Genomic DNA, 6390 nt, shown 5'->3' on the forward strand with positions numbered 1-6390 from the left:
GCTCAATGTCATGCTGGCGTCATGCGCTAGACGAATGAAAAAACCTAAACAGGATGAGGAACTATGCACAGAGAATCAAAGGCAGAAAGATTTAGCTTCCAAGTTTTCAGTGATTCCGTAGGTGCACGGCCTTTCACACAGACCTAAAAAGGTTGCTAGGAGTTACGCAGTAAAAGTGGTGTTTTCGGCTAGAAAACACCACTGACGTCGAGGATTTCAAAGCTTGCTTGCTCGTCGCGTACTTCGCTTACTTGAGGCCCTTTATTGCAGCAAGCCGAAAAATGGTTAGCTCCATGGCATAGATAACACCTTTTGCCGAATGCTGGGCATTGGTCCCGTTCGTGGAAACGGTTACACCTAGAACATTTAAATTGCCTGCGCGTTTTTACCTGTGCCACTTCCTTATCTGGTCGAGACTTGTCCTGCTCTGAACGTTGCCCACATTGTTCACAAGCTGAGCACTTCTATTGTCTGCTCGTTGTGATCGGCACAACTTGCTTCTCCGTTTCGCTTCATACACTGTTTTGCTCGGCACATACCTCGTCCGCTTTGAGTAGGCCCTTAACTCTCAGCATATTTTCCCAGCCTTTCGGATTAACTGTGCCAAAGACCACTTAGTCCCTGACCATGGAGTCACTTAAGGTTCCAAAATTGCAGCTTCGTGCTAACTTATTCTCCTCCCGGGCGAAATGCTCGAATTACTCTCATTCAGCTTGCTTTCTTAAGCAGAAAACTTACCGTTCGTACACTTCGTCCTGCTGTTGTCGGCCGTATTCCTCAAACTTCTTTGTAACTGTACCATAATTTTCTTTGCTCTCGTCCTCCGAAAACAAGAAATTGTTGAATACCTCTAGGGCGTCCTCCTGCCCGGGAATGGTGAGCAGGAGTGCGGTATTGACTCCCTCTGACCTTCGTTCTTGCGACGACTCTGTTGCCTGCAGGAACAGCTCGAACCTCTGTTCCAACAGGCTCCAGTTCTTCGCAGTGCTTCCAGCTAGTACCAGTGGATGCAGCGGCTTCACTAAATGCATCGTATTTAAATGCCCTGTGACGCCTTCTCTGCCTGCGCGCTACTGCCTGCGCGAACAAACTTCTGACATTATGTATCGGCGTCCAGCAAAGAACATGCAGAGTGTAAGCAACAAGTAGAATGACGTTTTATTAGTGAACTCTAGGCGATATATATATTGTCCAGCTGACTGCCTACCTCATACAGAGATCGTGCTAGGCGAAGGGCCCATACAAAGAGCGCATGTGCGACTGAGACGATACGAGCAAGGTCCCAAGATACTCAAGATACCCAAGATCACAAGCTTGGGGTTGAGGATGGCGACGCCGTCGTTAGAGACTTGCCTTGTGTGCCTGTCTTTCCGTACATAACCTGTAAATCGATTTGTCTGTTTCTGTAATGGTCGTGCTACATTTTGTTGCAAGCGCGAGGTGCATCTACTGCAAGATGGGGCTACGAAGCGGACATATCACTGCCGCTACCACCATACCGGCTGACGAAGAGGCTGCAACACTGGCGACCACGACGGTGAGAACCATGCGAACCGTCACCTCGGCTCAGCCCCGTGACTCTGGCACGTTTATACGTATCAATGTCATTGACGTCAAAGATTGGTTCCGAATGTCCGAGCATGCCAGTTAAAATAACAGGTGAGATCAGTCCCTTATGTTAGCCAACGTGATCTACTACTTCAAACGCACGGCAAGGGTCTAGGTTCAGACTTATGAAGAGGAGTTAACAAGTAGGGAGCAATGCAAGAAAACGCTGTGCTGCCTTTCGGATAGGACAGTCGGTTGACAACAAGCCGCGAAGAAGTAATTTGGGACTCGCGCCCAGACGTGACGTTTATTCAGGAGGTTCATGCCCTTTGCCGCAAGTTGGACAAGCGAATGGTGGAACAAGAAAAAGTAAACCATGTTATCAAGGGCAAAGCAGACGACGTCTTTAACCTTCTCCAGTAGCACTTCACCAGCAGCAGTACCAACGAAGGTCACTTCGGTCGCTGCTGCTGCTGTGCTTGCTCCCACCAACGTTTTGACAGCCAGTGTCCGCGCTCATCGAGTGTGATCTAATCGTGTTTGCTTGTTCGCGTTGACACCATGCTTGTTAATTAGGGTAGTAAGGTAATATTTTCAAGTCTATACGGTCGATAAAACTAGTATTCTTAGTTGGTACAGCTGTCTACCAGTTTTTTATCTCAATCGATGCTTCGCCTTTTTGGCGATACCGGAACTTTTTTGTTTACTTCGCCTATTCTCACGCCGCTAGAACACTAGCTATAGCACATGTACTGACTTTTTTTTATACAGTGGATGAGCAAGGGAAGCCATTGTTCGGAACCAACGTTCCGACAAGAAGACTAGTCGTCTTCAAAGTAACAAATGTTCCACATTTTCTATCTTTCTACCTGTATATTTTATCATGAGAAGTCAACAAAGTGTCTTTGTTTGTTGACTTCTTATGATATGACTTCAAATTCGAGTCCTTGGTTTCCTTTCTTCTCGTTCATTACATAGCAAGGCCTCGAATCCGGCAGCATTGCTTCCTTCTGTAGCATCTGTTGATTTATTAACCAGTTGCTTTCACCCAAAAGGTCCAAGTAGACGTGACGCCTGCGACAAAAGAAAGAGATATATAATAACCACCGTCAAGGCCATGATGTGTGGCGCTGGCTTGGACTCCTACGTATTGTTCTAGTCGATAAATATAAATATCGCACAAAGCGGAAGGGAAAATGGCGCCGCGGTAGTTCTATTGCTACAAGCATCGCACGCGCGATGCGAAGACATGGATTCGTGCCACACCTGCGGCCAGTTGTTTTTCATACAGTTTCATTTGCATTAATTTATCATTTCTTTATTTCAATTAGTAAGTAGATGTAAATTTTCCTATGCGAGCCTTTCGCCTCTTTCTTTGTTGGCGTCTTATGATATGACAAATAGGAATTGGGCCCCTCGGTTTCCATTCTTCTCGTTCATTATCTATAGCTTTGTACGTTTTTAACTTCAAGCTGCCCTATAATGGCTTCATGGCTCAAGGCTACTGGAAAATAAACATATGATATCTCGTTGAGAATTAGCTTGCTGCTCGGTTATTCCGTTGATGTGGGCAGTTTAACATAAACATCAAGAAAATTGAAAAGAAGAGAGATACCTATGCATGATTCAAAAATTAACTTAAAGAATTTCATTGACCGTTAAGTAAACGTCATGAGGAATTCCCCCCCCCCTCAAAAAAAAAAACAAGAAAATGATTCAGAAAAATCTCATCACTTCTGGCACAGTTACTGAGTAAGCGTATCAGAAAAACCACGCAGCTTTAATTAGCTCTATGGCCTACACATCTCTTCACGAAAGAAACAAAAAGAAGTTCTTTGTTAAAAAAAATTCACCGACGAATACGATACTCCGTAATGCAAAATTTGAGCGCAGCCCTATGCCAGATTTCATATTGCGGTATATTGGCTGGCGCCGATAATCTCTCTGGTTCGGCACGTTGCAAACATAGCGAAGGTTGAGGCTATTGCCTCGCTAGTCGCAAGATCACGGCAGGCAGCGCATGGGTGACGCAACACGATTCACAGCATCCGCCACAGATAGACCTCCACTCATGCAGCGCGTTGTCTCCATCTATGGTATCGTGCGACGCGCTCGCCGCAAGGCATCGGTGAACAGACGACGCTGAGCTCCTCTGACGCCATCTCGTAGCGGTCGTCGCAAGTCTTGCGCGGCACTGGGTCTTTGTTATCACGCTGCGCTCCGCGTTCGCTTTCATCTTTCGCTGTGCAAGTTGGCTCGGCTACGCGTAGGGACAATGCCGTCGCTCGCCGCAGGAACGGGTGCTAGAAACTGTGCTCTAAATGGAATGTAGATTTCAACTTACCTTTAGCTAGCCCTTATAAAGTGCTTATTCTTGCCGAAGTGCAGGTTCTTCAGCTTCAGCTGAACCCACAAGTGCATTGAGAGCGAGCGGAAGAGCAAGAAGGGTGCAGATTTCAGAGGACTGTGGTCATAGCCATGGTGGTGACAAATCGACTACATGCACCACGTGCGAATTCAGCAGAGTTTCATAACAGCGACGATAGTTTTGCCATTGCTATTGTGAAATTCACTGTTGTATTATACACCGCTATTATATACACCGATTCAATTGGTTACAATGGTAAGACAGGATCTTGGTCAAAGCCAAGTGTATACACGACCAGTGTTTGCAAGTTGAGTGACTTGGATTGGTGTGGCCCCTCAAACCAAAATTTTCTAGCGCGAACTGTGTGAATCATTCCTTGTCTTGTTTTGAAATGTACACTTTGAAGTCTGCAGTCCCTTTTCCGTCCCGACACAACCAAATTGAAATCTGCGACAACGATCACAGGGGTAGTGTCGTCAAAACTGACCCACGCAAGTGAGTAGCCGGGAACCTTACAGGGCGATGAGAAATCGTAGTGTTGTTTGCTTCTGGGCGTATGAGCCATTGCTTACGGGAGTAGCAATTGCTTCCAGGGGTATCAGCCATTTGTGATGACAGTTTTCGACATGTTGTACTCTGTGTTGCATGCTTGATTAGGCAGCATGTAAGCACGGTTCGCTTCACTTTGCTGAGTGCTTGTAGCCTCTGCCTTACAGGTCTATGAGACATTGCATTTTTTTGCTTCCTTAGGGCAGTATGAACGCTTACGGTGGTATAAGTACTCACGAGGGTATGAGCCATTGATGATGACAGTTTTTGGGGGCGCACACGATAAGTACACACAATCCTAGTTATATACAGCTTCGCTGTAAAAAATTAAAAAATAACATTGAGTCTAAGCACTACCAGTATCTCGCAGTTTTTGTTGTAGCTTTACAGCTTTTGTTACACTGCCTACACCCGAGGTCATATATTACTATGATCCTAGGTATCGACAGGCTAGCCCAATAATTCAGTGATTATAACGCAACAGCTAATACTTAACTTGATATCGCAGAGTCTACAAGTATCTTCATCAAAAGCGCTAGGTGAGCTTCTGATTTCCTTTTTTTTTTCTCAAGCGAGAAATTTCTAACCATTTTTTCTGTCGGCATGCAAATCAATGAGAAGTCTTTCGTAAAACATTCCGTGACCTCTGTAGAGTAATCTATCGTAAAGGTCATGGAAATAATATAAGTATGCGGTGGGGAAAAGACTCTACAGAAGTGGAGCTCCAGTCTGACACTTGCTGGCGGCACTGGGCCTTTCGACCGCACCAGCACCAGCCGGAGATTGTTCGAAGTTCGTGGTCTGCTTAAGGAGTAATTCTTCGTTCACAACAGTTTCCGAGCGTAGTTTCATAAGTCTATGATTTCTGAATATTGATATGACATTTTTTCCTTCGTTTCAGATGGCGAGCAGTTCCGAAGCATTGACATCTCCGGTATGCGTTTTTGGTGCTTAGTGGACCGTTCCTTCGTGAAAGGCCATGCTAGCAAACAAAAGAGCGAGAAGCGAGAGCTGCGCAATTTCAATGTAAGATGTGTACGCAAACAGTCCTGTTCGGGCGAGGGATGGCACTGGTGCATTCTGAAGTTTCGTTGCATTCGGGGCGCTACTCTTCCTATGAATAATCTCTCTTCACAATTTTGAACAACTTAGAAATATTTGTCTGTTATTTCTCCCAAAACTTAAACCTTCCTGCCTTGCCTTTTCTACATCATCATTATTTATTTATTTATTTATTTATATTTAAGTAACGCAATACATACATATTTTTGAAGCTATCTTAGGACCTTCCTTCATGTTCCCTCTCTCTCTTGTCGGCATGTATTCAATATCGATCAATGAGGTGGTCGCCATGTCTTTCTATTCAGTGAAACTTTCTTAAGGACATCCATATACGGCGTTCCACCTTCAGCCTGAAACATGTTAGCTTCGTTGTGCTAAGACGCCAGAGGCAAATAGAAAGGAAAAAAAAAGGCTCTATCGCACGCTTACGTGCAGTAAAGCGAGCAATAATTGAACATTTGCTGATATGTTAAACAATTATTATGCAAACGTGATGCTAATAACCGGAACGTTCGTACGAATTGACGCAAATAGAAATGTAATTTTACGCATGCCGCCGCAGTTGACTTCTTCCGTTTCTCCGCGACTCCTTCACTCCTTCGTAGATCAATGCTCCTCGGTCAGTTCACGCTCATGTGCCATTTTGTTCGTTAGGATGGATAGTTGGGCGTCTTGGTTTAGCATGATCTGAAGTGAAGGCGCGACAACGACGGTGGACGAAGAGGGAACACAAACATACACACATGGCGCCCTGTGTTGGCGTACTGTCTTCGCCCCCCGTCGTTGTCGCGCCTTCACTTCAGATCAGACCATTTTGTTCGCTTCATTTCTTTCTCCAAACTTCTCCACTTGTCTGTAGCCGA

This window comes from Dermacentor andersoni, chromosome 3 (assembly GCF_023375885.2).
Source record: "Dermacentor andersoni chromosome 3, qqDerAnde1_hic_scaffold, whole genome shotgun sequence".
NCBI classification, from domain to species: domain Eukaryota; kingdom Metazoa; phylum Arthropoda; class Arachnida; order Ixodida; family Ixodidae; genus Dermacentor; species Dermacentor andersoni.